The 12,348-nt window shown below is 40.1% G+C and overlaps 1 protein-coding gene across 7 annotated transcripts in view; it reads left to right on the top strand.

The window, feature by feature from the left end:
- The window catches only part of CAB39L (calcium binding protein 39 like), a 195,727-nt gene that overhangs the window by 59,508 nt on the left and 123,871 nt on the right, over positions 1-12,348 (top strand). Inside the window, exon 1 of one of the 7 annotated variants that reach the window (XM_064270159.1) lies at positions 8,223-9,057. The exons of the other annotated variants lie outside the window; for them this stretch is intronic. The gene's annotated coding sequence lies outside the window, so the exon portion shown is untranslated. Of the gene's footprint in view, positions 1-8,222; positions 9,058-12,348 lie in introns of those variants that run through there. 7 annotated transcript variants of the gene reach the window in all.

The following is a 12,348-nucleotide window of genomic DNA, read 5'->3' as shown; positions in this document are numbered from 1 at the left end:
AAAAAACCAAACACACTGCCGTCAAGTCAGTTCTGACTCATAGCAACCCTTTAGGGCAGAGTGGAACTGCCCCATAGGGTTTCTAAGGAGTGGCTGGTGGATTCAAACTGCCAACATTTTGGTTGGCAGCTGACCGCATAAGCACAATGCCACGAGGACTCCAATCCTTGCACAACTACTCAACATATTGGTGCTTTTATTTCTATAGAATGTTTTCCCTAAAGTGGGACTGATGCATTAAGAGATAGGTGTATTTTAAATTTCAATACCTACTGCCACATTTCCTGAGTCACAATTCAGGAACTGTAACATCACGTAACAATTGATGTAGGCAAATCCCCAAACAAGGCCTCAACCACCTCCCTCAAACTGGGGGCAGCACAGTGTTGTCATTAGATGAGACAAGAGGGGACTTTGTCCTGGATCCTCACACTTTAGAGGGCTTTGCACATCACAACTACAAAAAAAAAAAAAACTTATTTAAGATTATGTGGGAGTTTTTCTCATCTGGGATCCATTGCTCAGCACTGGCACGATGCATCTGCAACTCTAAACATTCAGTCTCATGATTAACACCCATAAGTCCCCACATTTTCCCCCTGTATCTTCAAAACAAAAGGCTGCTGAGTCCAAATGCTGTGAAGGTTTATGGGTTGGGCCCCTGCAGATCCTGGAAAAAGACACTACTTAAGAGGGAGAAAAAATTTGATTAGCTGATATGTGTAGATAAGAGAGAACACAAATGAACTGTCAAGCTCCACCTCTCAGAGAGCATGGGTTCAATTGGTCCTTTCTTAACCAAATATTGTTTCCCAATCCTGCCAAGTACCCCCCACCCCTTTTTTTCTTTCTGTTTTTGTTTCTAATTTGTGGTTCTGGAGACATTTGTGAATTAACACAGTATTCACAACAGTTGCAGATGATGTCCAAGTTATCTGTTGCTGTTTAACAAACCATACGTTGACACTTTGTGTTTTAAAACAATAACCATTACTTGCTTACAGTTCTGTGAATCTGCATTTTGGACTGGGCTCAGCTGGGTGATTTTTCTGCTAGTATTATTTGGGGTTACTTATGCCGATGCAGTCACCTAGCAACTCAATTGGGACTGGATGGTCTAAGATGGCTTTGTTTACATGTTTGACAGTTATGCTGGCTCTTAGCTGGGTGCCTCAGTTCTCCTCCAAATTGCCTCTCCTCTTTGAGGCTAAATCAGGCTTTTGTTGTTGTTCAGAGTACATACAGCAAAACATAGGCCAATTCAACGTTTCTACATGAACAGTTTAGTGACATTGATTATGTTCTTTGAGTTGCATAGCCATTCTCACCCTCCTTTTCTTAGATGTTCCTGCCCCATTGACATAAACTCAATGTACCCTAAGGTTCTTATCTAACCTTTCGAGTTGCTGTTGTCAATTTGATCCCATATAGGTAGTTCTTAAAGAAGCGTAATACTCAATGCAGACGTTTTTTACTAGTTAAGTAAACTATTGTTTGTTTTTAAGATGACTTCAGGGGATTTTTTTGGCTTAACGTTTAAAGATTATCCCAGGGCAATAGTTTCAGGGGTTCATCCACCCTCCAGGGCTCTAGAAAGTCTAGAGTCCATGAGAATTTGAAATTCTGTTCTATATTTTTCCCCCTTTGATCAGGATTCTTTTGTGAAATCTTTGATCAGAATGTTCAGTAATGGTAGCTGGGTACCATCCAGTTCTTCTGGTTTCATGACAAAGGAGGCAGCTGTTTGTAGAGGCAGTTAGCCACCTTTGAATATTCTTAAAGAATATGACCTTGATATTCCAGGGATGAATGGATTCAGCCTTCAGGGACCACCGTACAGGTTCTTTATGGCCTATAACTGTGCTGGTTGGTAGGACATCTGCTTTGATTGCTCATTGTCCATGCCACATGTACTGCTGTGATTAAGTGTGATCAATCCCATGGTTTTAGACTTTTAAGTTGTTTCTGTTTGTTTTTTTTTTTTTTTTACCAAAACAGTGATATGATGAACTTTCCTCTGTATGCTTTTTGCATGTTTATTATTATTGTCATAGAATAAATTTCTAGATACTGTTACTAAGTACAAAGGTATATGAATATTTTGGAGCTTTTGTAGCTTATTGTCAGTGCTCCTGCAGAGACATTAATTTATACTGAAACCAAGTACTGGAGTTCTCGTCTTGTTGCACCCTTACCAGCCTTATTGTTGGGTGCTGTTGAGTCGATTTTGACTCATGGCAACCTCATGTGTGCAGAGTAGAACTGCTCCATAGGGTTTTCAAGGCTGTTACCTTTTGGAAGCGTATCGCTAGGCCTCTCTTCTGAGGAGCCTCTGGGTGCGTTAGAATTTCCAGCCTTTGGGCCACTAGTCAAACACTTAGCCATTTGCACCACCCAGGGACTGCTTACCAGTCTCAGACATATCATTAAAACAAACATAAAAACAAACTTTGCTATTTGCTTTGACAACTACAGGGTTATGGATCAGGAGCGATGAATGTGGGGAAAATATGGAGACTGACCCTTTTCTATAGGGAGTTGAGAAATACAGAAGGACGTGTATTAATGGGAAGCGGAGTGATGAGTAGAACTGATAAATGGGAATTTATTGTTTTAAGTAATAAATGAGTGTACTTGACTAGAGGTGTTTTTAAAAGGTGCAGGCAAGATGAGGAAAGGAAGCTGTAAAATTTCTGCCTTCTTGCAGTCAGAAATGCTGAGTGATCCAAGGATATGAGTAAGGTCCAGTCATGGGGAACAGAAGTCTCAGTTAGGATCCTCCAGACATCATTTTAAGCCAACCTCCCCATGCTAATGTTACTGTAAATGAGCAAAGTAACAGGCAAATGAATTAGAATCAGAAGTGGGGAATATGTGGTTTTTCAAAATTCTACCTGGGTAGAGTTAAGTCAGTTCTGAGTAGAAGACAAAGAATGAGCTTATATGGCAAAGGACAGCTAATAGGGGGTATACAGTCTGAGAGCTTAAGAGCTTCTAGACACTGTACCTGCCTATTTGTCTCTCTGATGTGGGCCCAGTCCTGAGCTAAATTAGTATGAGCAAGATCAGGGAGGAAGAAGGTGTGTGGAAGCTGTGATTAGAACCCAGGAGAAGCCTGAGAGAGGTAACAAGTCAACCCAGGTTTGGAGTCCCTGGATGGTACAGACAGTTAATGTGCTCAGCGACTAACCAAAAGGTCGAAGGTTTGAGTCTACCCAGAGGTGCCTCAGAAGAAAGGCCCGGTGATCTGCTTCTAAAAAATCAGCCATTGAAAAACCTTTGGAGCACATTAGAGGCGCATGACAAAGGTATGGCAGGTAGGGCGCATGTCCTGGGCACTGCTTGAAGAGGGGTGCTAATGAGCAGTTTCTATTGGCTGTTGGGGAATGTGAGAGAGAGTTTCACAATTTGAAACTAATTGCCGTAGGCGCTATTTTCTGTAGATTGGCCCCTGCATCCAGCTCATGGGGTTGCCATGAGTTAGAGTTGGCTCAAAGGCAACTGATTTTTTTTTTTTTTTTTAAAACCTGGGTATAAAAAACATTTGAGGCCCTAGGTGGTGCAAACAGTTAATGCTCTCGGCTGCTAACCACATTGCTTAGCTGGGGTCTTGAGTAATGGGCTGAGCAATGAGGCCAACTGGAGACAAAATCACAACAGCGGATTCAGATTCATTCATTTCTGGCTTTGATTAGCAGAAGACAAAAGGCAAATTGATTACAAGCCGACTGAGAGTCTGAGGTAGTTGTATTGTCACTAAAGCCCGAAAAATAAAGGCCTGTGATTTCCCAGCCCCTGGCAACTTCCAAGCCCCTAAATTGGCCCCAAAACAAGTAACTACTTTAGCAGTAAAGCTCCCAGTCAGGAAACCATCCACATTGCTCTGCTCTAACGTGATTTTGGAGGACAGTTGACAGGGGAGATTGTCCCAGAGATTACAGCCAGGAGCAACCGGTTTAGTAACTAAGGAACCCATTCTCCTTCCCACGAAGGGAGCCTTGCTCTTCCTGTCCAGCAGGTTATAGTATATATTATACATCGATGTCTCCCTTTTTTTCATGTGGGTGTATTTACTGCTGCTTGCTGTTAGATGCTGTCGAGCTGGTTCCGACTCATGGCGACTCTATAGGAAAGAGTAGAACTGCTCCACAGGGTTTCAAGGAACAGGTAGTGGATTTGAACTGCTGACCTTTTGATTAGCAGCCAAGCTCTTAACCACTGTGCCACCAGGGCTCCATATTTATTGCTAGTGTCCTGTTTTCCTTTTGCCTTATTTATTAGATACGTTTGGGGCAGTTGAACTTATAATCGAGCCATAGGATGCTAGACCATAAGGAGCTACTTCAAATGTGATTAAGAAGCATGTAAAAAAAAAAAAAAAATTTTTTTTTGGAGGTTTGAGTCCACCCATAGGAAGAAAGGCCTGGCAATCACTTCTGAAAAATCAGCCATTGAAAAACACTATGTGACAGTGGAAAATACTCTGTCACGCATGTGGTCACCATGAGTCGGAATCTCCCCAATAGCACCCAACAGGAATCTTGGAGCTGGATGCAGTAGATAAACAGGTTTGACGAAGGGTGAGCATACTGTTGGTCATATTTCGAAAATTTGCCTGATGTTACGTAGAACTATTCTTGAAAGTGTAAATCTGAGAAAAGGGTATGGGTGAATGGTGTGCAACCAGGTCGGATGATGGAATAGTATTACAAGAATACACAAATGTAACTGAAGGAATCCAGCTATACACACTCTGGAAATAAAAAATAGTGCAGATAATCTCACCCAGCCTTTCAGTTAATGCCTTAAACTGAGCTTGATAGAAGACTTGAAGTTGTTCTTTGCATAGTCAATCTCTAGGACCACACAGGGTGAGCCTCTCATTGTGCCTTACCACTGCATTAAAAGTCAGGTTAGAAGTTAACTGCAAAGAATTCTTTAAAGTTCATTCAATAGTTTTATTGTTAGTAATTTGATATTGTTATTTTGAATCTATATTAGGTATGTGGAAGGATAAAACAACTACATCATTATATTAATGTGTTAGTAGATCCAGAATTTTTAGTGTAATATACATACAAAATCAAGTAAAGTAAAAACTGTGTAATGACTGGTTGTAACTGAAAATATTACTACAAATTAATGATTATAAAAAAATCAATTTCTTAACTGTCCACTGAAATGTCTAGAAGCAGTGACATCCCAGAAGTAGTGAGTACCCCTGGCACCCAAATTTTTCCTAAATACTGTTCTTCATTAAAAAGAACCAGGGCTTCTTGGAGAAATGACTCATTCCAGATCTGGGACAGGGTAAATAACAAGGAGAGCCAGGGACATTTTGTTGAACCCGAAAGCAAGGGAAGTTCAAAGACTAATGAGATTGTATTACAAGGACACAGGACCCATCCTGAAGGGGCTCCCACTGGTTAAAATCGAGCATCTGCTTCAGATACCTCTTAAGTGCGTTGAAGATCCTCTTGGAGTCACTTGTCTGATTTTAGCTCTCTGCAGGCGTAACCTGACAGAGCTTCATGTCCTGCCTATTCTGCATGCCCCTTGCCTCCTGCCCCAGGGCTTCTCAGTTGACACTGCCATGAGACCCACCCAGTGCCCAGACCCATTCATGTGCAGCCCTGAAGTACAGGGGAGTTAAAACCCAAATGTGGGGAGTTAATGCCCTGCTGGGCAGTCCTTTGAGCAGCAGAGGATTGGGAGCTAGTGGATAAATTCTTCCTCTTCCGGCCCCCAGGGGTGGTCCTGAGATGCATTTTATATGCCTTCTAGGAGGTGCAGTGCAACAGATTAAGCCAGTGGCCCCTTAATAATGCAATGTCATACTGACTCTTCCTTCCCCTTTGCTTTACTCCCCTTTTCCCTCACTACTGCTCCTTGCGATTGGATTTCTTAAGATAATATCCTATAAGCCTTCTGCTCAACCCCCCGCTCTATGGGGAACCCAGGCTAGGACAGCATCAAAAAGAATAATGCCTGTAATCGAGTAAAACATACTGACTATATAAAAATTTATGAACTTATAATATTCAAAAAAAGAGAAAGACCTACCTTCCCCATGCTCCCCAGGGTGGGAGCAAATCTTCAGTCTTGCTAGAGGTCTTATCAAATTTATTGATTTTCTTTTTCCAAAGAATCAGCTTTTTTGTTTCATTGACTTTTCTATTTCAAATTTCATTGATTTTTTTTTTTCCTCTTTATTGTTTCTTTTCTGCTTGTTTTGGGTTTAATTTATTGTTTCTTTTTTTTTTTTTTTTTTTTGATTTCTTCAGGTAGAAGCAGAGGTCACTGATTTAAGGCCTGTCTTCCTTCCTTGGAGACATGTTTAATTTTAAGCATGTGGTAATTCTATGTTTAACTTTTTGAAGAACTGCCACAGTTTTCCACAGCAGCTGCACCATTTTACAGTCCCCACTAACAATGGGTGAGGGATCCAGTTTCTCCACATCCTCGCCATCACTTGTTATTTTTCATTTTCCTGGTAATAGCCATCCTAGTGGTGGTAATGGGAAACCCTGGTGGCGTGGTGGTTCAGTGCTACGGCTGCTAACTAAAGGGTTGGCAGTTCAAATCCGCCAGGCGCTCCTTGGAAACTCTATGGGGCAGTTCTACTCTGTCCCGTAGGGTTGCTATGAGTTGGAATCGACTCGATGGCACTAGGTTTGGTTTTTGGTAGTGGTGGTAATGTGGTGTCTCGTCGTGGTTTTGATTTGCATTTCCCTAATGACATTGAGGCGGCTTGGTGGCAAAGTAGTTAAGAGCTCAGGCTGCTAACCAAAAGGTCAGCAGTTTGAACCCACCAGCTGCTCCTTGGAAGCCCTAGGGGGCAGTTCCGCTCTGTCCTGTAGCGTCACTTTGAGTTGAAATTGACTCAAAGGCATACATCAACAACAATGACATTGAAAGGAGCCCTGGTGGTACAGTGGTTAAGTGTTCTGAAAGGCTAGCCATTCGAACCTACCAGCTGCATGGGAGAAAGATGTGGCAGTCTGCTTCTGTAAAGATTACAGCCTTGGAAACTCTATGAGGCAGTTCTACTCTGTCTTATGGGGCTACTATGAGTCATAATCACTAGACAGCAGTGGGTAATGACGTTGAACATCTTTTCATGTGCTTCTTGGCCTTTTGTATATCTTCTTTGGTGAAATGTTAAAACTCTGATTTTTTTTAAAGAATTATTAATTGAAGGAATAATTGGAAGACTAGTATTTTATCTTTGATACTTGTTTGTCTCGGTGTTAAGAAGTAACCAAGATTTCCAAGGCTGTGATCTTTATGGGAGCAGACTGCCACTTCTTTCTCCCGTGGAGCTGCTGGTGGGTTTGAACTGCAGACCTTTCTGTTAGCAGCCAAGTGCTTAACCGCTGCACTACCAGGGTTCCTTAGGCTAGGTACCCATAAAACCAAAACCAAACCTGTTGCCATTAAATCAATTCCGACTCATAGTGACCCTATAGGACAGAGCAGAACTGTCGCATAGGGTTTCAAAGCAGCAGCTGGTTAATTAGAACTGCCAACCTTTTGGATAGCAGCTGAGCTCTTAACCATTGTGCCACCAGGGTTCCAGGCTAGGTATCAAACCAAAACCAAACCTACTGCCATCTAGTTGATTCCAACTACAGTGACCCCATTGGGTTTCCAAGGCTGTAAATCTCTACAGAAGCAGACTGCCACATCTTTCTCCCTCAGAGCCAGTAGTGGTTTTGAACCTCCAACCTTTCAGTTAGCCGTAAATCACTTTAACCACTGTGCCACCAGGGCACCTTCCAGGCTAGGTACATTGCTTCCTAATTCCAAAGAATCTTGCAAATGCCATCTGAGCCTGTCGGAGGCAATCCCACTCAGCTTTCTACCCCCAAACCTTGCAGAGAGATCCACAATTTTATTACCCCATTATAATAGATTACCCCATAGTTATATGGGTATAATAATAATGAGGAAATAATATTTTTATAGCCTTTAGCGTCTTTAATTCTTATTGAAGAGGTATTATGCACCCCGACCAATAATACTGAGGGAGAAAAAACTTGCTTTTAAATGAAATAATTTGGCTTGCATATAAATGATATAAGGTACTCTAATACTTTCGGTGTCGATATTTTTATATATTCTTTATAATTTTCTCTTTTATATAATTACAAATGTTGGTTCTAAGTTTAAAAATACACCATATTGAAAAATACATTAGGTTCTTATAAAATTACAATGTCAAAATTAAATTATGAATACTCTAATTTTAAAAATCTTCCTTGCTTTTTAAATATCAAGATTAAATTCCTAATACTTGAGTATTTACTTGCTACACGTTCTTATTATGTTTGGGAATAGCATCTTCCCTGAGGAGCTCACATATTAGCAGATGAATGTTATGATCAACACGCCTTTGTTAGAAACCTTTATTTACATTTTTAAACAAGATGGTCAGTCCGGTTTAATCAGCTGACAAACCCCAGGCATGAACAAGTATAGGACTTCAGGGGAAAAACAGTGGTGAGAAAAAAATTTTGTTTGTTTTTAGATTTTTTTTGCCCTGCGATTTAATTTTGCTTCAGCTTAATTGCTTTATACACATTCTTGTGACATTGCACGATTGGGAGGAGGCAGAAAAGGAGGGAGCTGGGCTGACTGTGTGACTGTGCTGTATGCGTCCAGAAGAGTGTGTTAGCGAGAGGGAGAATGCAGAAGCAAGCTTGTTTGACCAGAAACAGAACTGCCTGTGACAGATGAAGAGACAAGCAAGGCTTGGAATCTGAGAGCAAGCAGAGAGAGTGGAAATTTACAGCTGCTCTGTGTGAGTGTTCAAGTGATCATTTTCTGCTAACAGTTTTCCGGTGGTAACTGTTTCCTCAAAGAGAGACACAGAAAGTCAAGACAGAATTGTGGAAGGTCTCTGCCACGCTTTGGTAATAGGAGGCCAGCTCTATTAAATGGAAGACAAAGGCTACTTCACCTAAAGTGCTTAGGAACCAAGAGAGCTGTCTTCAGCACCTCACCATGCGTCGGCTTTTTGTGTCTTAGACAAGCCTGGGTGTTTCTGTAACCTTGGTGAGTATCAACTAGGTTGTCCATACCACTTCATATAAAGGAAATTAATATGGTAAACTTTGGTTTTACAGTTGTTGCTTGTATGTTCAGTTAAAACCACATTGTTACTTTGCTGCTTTGAGCATGATGAACTCTGTTACTAGGAGAGGTTTGAAAAACAACTACAAAACAATACTTTTCTGTTGCCTGAGGCACTTGAACTGTTACCAAGTATTCTGTGTCCATGGAATATCTTATTTTGGACATGGGTTTTTATTTATAAAGCGTTTCCAAAAATAAAATAATGGCATGTTTCTCTTTCAACTGCATGAAAACTCAAGTTATCTCTTTCTGAATATTCTAAGTGTGTAAAATTATTGCTATGTTTGTATTAGAAATTATTGCAAATTGACAGCATTCTCTCATAACTGAAATAAAAATATGAATGATACCATTTTTTATAATTTAAGTGTTAAATGCTTCTCTTAAATCCAGTAAGTGACATCTGATTATTTTGGAGTTCTGTAACGAAAATAAGCATTAGACCGTTGTATCATTTGGGACAAAATGATACATGTGAATTTCTATCTTAACAAATAAAGCAGTTATTTTGCTCTTACCCCCATCACATATACTGTTGTTCTGTTGAAGAACTGTTATGACCAGATGTATATGTATATATAAGGCAATGAAGCAGAGAAAAGAAAAAGAAAATCTTAAAATAGCTATTTACATTCCAATAAAACTTTTGTTTCTACAGTCTTAACACAGATATTGTATGCCGCTTTTATGTATCTTTTTAAAGGCATGGATAGAAGGTATGCAGTCATTCTTCTGTGAGAGGAAGGAAGTATATATTGTTAGCTCCTAAACTGAGTCATTGCATAAAGATGCACCACACTAAGCAAAGTTTCTAATCCACTCTCTGCCACCATCAGGAAATAGGTCCTTAGTTGTTGATTCAAGGGAATCCTTTAAGACAGAACAGCTTAGCTGAAATGGAAACTTCAGCAGAGTGTCAGTAAACATGTTAAAAGGGTTTGTACCCTAGACATAATGTAAAATGGCTGTACTTTATCTAATATTTCTTCTACGTGTACAGAAGCCTGTAGAACAGGTTTTGTTTTGTGGATTTTGTGGGGTTTTTTTTTAGCCTGTTGGCCTGCGTATAAGAAGAAGCTCAGCTGGCCTGTGGAAGCCTTTTTTGGACCAGCATCTTGCACTCAAAGTCAAAAGTAAATACAATAGAAATAATACCATAAACCAATTTTCACTTCTTTGCAGAATTTCCCACATCCATTCCTTCTTGGACTTTTGGAGAATTTGCATACATCTCCACAATCTTCAGAATAATTTTTATTTTAAACTTGTAATTCACCGGTGTTACTTTAGTGACGGCACAGTTGCAGTCCTTGAGAATGCAACTATGGAAATAAAGAAAAAGTCATCCTCAATTTACAACTGTGTTGTATTTCAGAAGTTGCTTTGTAAGTGGGTTGTTGGGAATTTGGAACCGATTTTACCCAGGAAACCATTGAATGAAGGGTGATTTGGCTTTTATTACAGCTTAAGAATATATTTGACTCACATTATAGAAAAACCAGCACCACATTAAAAAATATTAGGAAATCATTCTAGTGTTAAGTGATGATACTAAATATAAAAACTGTTATGTTGAAGAAGACATTGTTTTTATTTATCCTGAATATCAGTTGTTGAAGAAAAGCAAGTTTAGTAAGAAGTAGGTGGATGATTGAAAGGATACTTGTAAATAGGATTTCCAGGTACTTTCAGGAGCTTCCAAAGTTGATTGCTCTGTGTGTATGAGATCCAATCTCATGTTAAATCTATGATTTTTCTTGTCCTTATGACAGAATATTTCTAGCCATTGCTTTTATGGTTGTCGGTCATTCCTGAGATCTAGCCCAGTTGCCATTGAGTCGATTCTGACTTATGGACACCACATGTGTGTGGAGTATACTTGCGCTCCATAGGTTTTCAAGCCCTCTGGTGCATTGTTGGAAACCCTGGTGATGTAGTGGTTAAGTGCTATGGCTGCTAACCAAGAGGTCAGCAGTTTGAATCTACCAGGCGCTCCCTGGAAACTCAATGGGGCAGTTCTACTCTGTTCTGTATGGTCGCTATGAGTCAGAATCGACTCGACAGCAGTGGGTTTGGTTTGGCACATTGTTGTTGTTATTGTTAGTTGTTGTCGGATAGATTCTGACTTGTGGCAACTCCATGTGTACAGAGTAGAGCTGCTCTGTAGGGTTTTCAAGGCTGTGATCTTTTGGAAGCAGATCGCCAGGCCAGTCTTTTGAGGTGCCTCTGGGTGGGTTCATACTGCCAACTTTTTGGCTAGTAGTGGCACGCTTAACTGTTTGCATTGGCACATAGCAGATACCTAAAAAAAAAAGAAGTTAATAAATGAGGATTAAACTCTTTCTTTGATTCACAAAAATTGAACTGAGTAATTTTTCCAAGTTTTTTTTTTTTTTTTTTTTAATCCAGGAAAGGAAAGGGGTTTAGGGACACAACGTTTTTCATTATGAGAAAGAGATAGCCTGACATAGAATTGCATGAACTGTGACAAGTGAACAAAGTAAACATGGTACAGAATAGGCCTAACTATTAAGAGAAAAAGAAAAGACCACGATATAAGTTGGCAATCCCAAGGGGTGGAGATGAAAGGTGCAGTCTACAGACGAGGTATCCTGACCATCTGCAACATTCCGAAGTCAGGTATCAACTTTAACTCAGAGGAAGGATGTATTTACATATGTGTAGTAAGACCCATTTGAGAAAATTTGGTCTATTTGAAAAACTCAGAGTATGTCTATCCCAGTGAAGTTTAATGACACTGGCCCTAAAAGTTTCTCTAAAGTGCCAGCATATAAAATTTAAAAGTTAGGAATGCAATAAACATATGTAATGAAATAACGAATATAGAAATAAACAATACTCAGGTTACACTTACCTGAGGGGATTTCAGTGATAGCTCAAGTATCAAGTATTTTGATCAAGAAATACTTCAAATCATACTTTAAAAACTTAATGATTTTGAGGAGGCCTAAATGGCATATGTTGTGGTTGAGTGATATTGAGTTGATTTTTGACTCAGACCAACTCTGTGTGACCCAGTAGAACTGACTTACAGGGTTTTCTAGGCTGTAATCTTACGGGAGCAGGCTGCCAAGTCTTCCTCTGCAGAGCCACCGGGTGGGTTCAAACCACCAGCCTTTCTGTTAGCAGCTGAACCATTGCACCACTAAGGCTCTTCTAAATGGCATATAATAGGTGCTTGATAGATGT

This window comes from Loxodonta africana, chromosome 17 (assembly GCF_030014295.1).
Source record: "Loxodonta africana isolate mLoxAfr1 chromosome 17, mLoxAfr1.hap2, whole genome shotgun sequence".
Classification (NCBI taxonomy): Eukaryota; Metazoa; Chordata; class Mammalia; order Proboscidea; family Elephantidae; genus Loxodonta; species Loxodonta africana.
Note: the sequence above shows the minus strand (reverse complement) of the source record. Positions and strands in the feature narration are given on the sequence as shown.